Source organism: Pristiophorus japonicus, unplaced genomic scaffold (assembly GCF_044704955.1).
Source record: "Pristiophorus japonicus isolate sPriJap1 unplaced genomic scaffold, sPriJap1.hap1 HAP1_SCAFFOLD_1057, whole genome shotgun sequence".
NCBI classification, from domain to species: Eukaryota; Metazoa; Chordata; class Chondrichthyes; family Pristiophoridae; genus Pristiophorus; species Pristiophorus japonicus.
The window spans coordinates 65,001-67,500 of NW_027250710.1; positions in this window are offsets into that span (position 1 = coordinate 65,001).

Sequence of the window (2,500 nt, forward strand, 5' to 3'; positions counted from 1 at the left end):
CTTGCCCAAGCGGGAAACCATCAACCGAAGGCCCGGTAAGGCGGCCGAATCTGACCTCATAGACTTCCACACAACGGGACTTTTGACTTTCCCGGCCGCGGGTGGCCTCCACCCGGCCTCAGCCATCAGCCCTGCCTGCCTCCAGCCGCCTTCTGGTTAATGAGTTATCCAGCCTGGCACTTCGGTTGCGCCAGCGAGACCAAGTCTCGGCTTTGGTTAATGATTTGAGCCGAACCGACCTGCCCCCCGCCCCCGCGGGCTGAAGTCGGGCAGGTCTGCCGATTTCCCGACTCCTTTCGGGGCCTAATCGGGTCGCGCGTGCCGCCTGGCGCGATCGGGGCCCATGCCCCGGCCTCTGCCAGGCCTCGGGCAGCCGCTTTTGAAGCCCGACCAAAAACCCGAAAAATGGGCAAAAAGGGAATAAATTCCCGCCCAAAAAGGGTGAATAGTCGGTTGGGCGGCAGCCCTGGTCGGTCTCTGCAGACCTGGAGGCTCGAGACGTTTGTTTGGAAAACTCACCAAGTCTCGATTCTGCCACCTCCTACCTCTGTGCAGATACCCCGCCAACCCCCAAGGACAGAAATGACAAGTGTCAAGTTGGCGGGGCGTCGGGCCACCTGCTGCCGGCCATGAGCATCCAAATCCCCGCAAAAGGGGCATTTTCATTTCTTCATCGGGACTTCCGACAATTGCCGAGGTTCAACTCATTAACGTTGTTCGCAGACACTTGCCAGAAAATGCAAGTGGCCACTTTGCCGGGCCGACTCGCTTGCCCAAGCGGGAAACCATCAACCGAAGGCCCGGTAAGGCGGCCGAATCTGACCTCATAGACTTCCACACAACGGGACTTTTGACTTTCCCGGCCGCGGGTGGCCTCCACCCGGCCTCAGCCATCAGCCCTGCCTGCCTCCAGCCGCCTTCTGGTTAATGAGTTATCCAGCCTGGCACTTCGGTTGCGCCCGCGAGACCAAGTCTCGGCTTTGGTTAATGATTTGAGCCGAACCGACCTGCCCCCCGCCCCCGCGGGCTGAACTCGGGCAGGTCTGCCGATTTCCCGACTCCTTTCGGGGCCTAATCGCGTCGCGCGAGCCGCCTGGCGCGATCGGGGACCATGCCCCGGCCTCTGCCAGGCCTCGGGCAGCCGCTTTTGAAGCCCGACCAAAAACCCGAAAAATGGGCAAAAAGGGAATAAATTCCCGCCCAAAAAGGGTGAATAGTCGGTTGGGCGGCAGCCCTGGTCGGTCTCTGCAGACCTGGAGGCTCGAGACGTTTGTTTGGAAAACTCACCAAGTCTCGATTCTGCCACCTCCTACCTCTGTGCAGATACCCCGCCAACCCCCAAGGACAGAAATGACAAGTGTCAAGTTGGCGGGGCGTCGGGCCACCTGCTGCCGGCCATGAGCATCCAAATCCCCGCAAAAGGGGCATTTTCATTTCTTCATCGGGACTTCCGACAATTGCCGAGGTTCAACTCATTAACGTTGTTCGCAGACACTTGCCAGAAAATGCAAGTGGCCACTTTGCCGGGCCGACTCGCTTGCCCAAGCGGGAAACCATCAACCGCAGGCCCGGTAAGGCGGCCGAATCTGACCTCATAGACTTCCACACAACGGGACTTTTGACTTTCCCGGCCGCGGGTGGCCTCCACCCGGCCTCAGCCATCAGCCCTGCCTGCCTCCAGCCGCCTTCTGGTTAATGAGTTATCCAGCCTGGCACTTCGGTTGCGCCAGCGAGACCAAGTCTCGGCTTTGGTTAATGATTTGAGCCGAACCGACCTGCCCCCCGCCTCCCCCGGGCTGAACTCGGGCAGGTCTGCCGATTTCCCGACTCCTTTCGGGGCCTAATCGGGTCGCGCGAGCCGCCTGGCGCGACCGGGGACATGCCCCGGCCTCTGCCAGGCCTCGGGCTGCCGTTTTTGAAGCCCGACCAAAAACCCGAAAAATGGACAAAAATGGAAAAAATTCCCGCCCAAAAAGGGTGAATAGTCGGTTGGGCGGCAGCCCTGGTCGGTCTCTGCAGACCTGGAGGCTCGAGACGTGACTTTGGAAAACTCACCAATTCTCGATCAGCCACCTCCTACCTCTGTGCAGGTACCCCGCCAACCCCCAAGGACAGAAATGACAAGTGTCAAGTTGGCGGGACGGATTTGACTTCGGTCGCCGAGCCCTGGAACTAATTTCCCGCAAACGGCTTCGGATTTAGCTCCATCCAGACTTCCGGGACGAAACTTGACAGGCCGTATCTCCGCACTCCCGGAGCGCAGCCGCACCGTTCCGGCACCCATCGACGCGGCTGGCCGAGCCCGAGCGAACGCACCCCACGGCGGACGGCTAGGCCTTTCCGATTTTTTCACCCTTTTTCCCGAAAAGATTCCAACTGGCAGGGACATTCGCCCGACGGCTTAAAGACATGCCCTTCTGCCACACTAACGTCCCCGCCTTCGTTTGGCTATGTTGGCTTCGTCATTTCCGTCTTTTATTAAAGATACCATCTTAACACG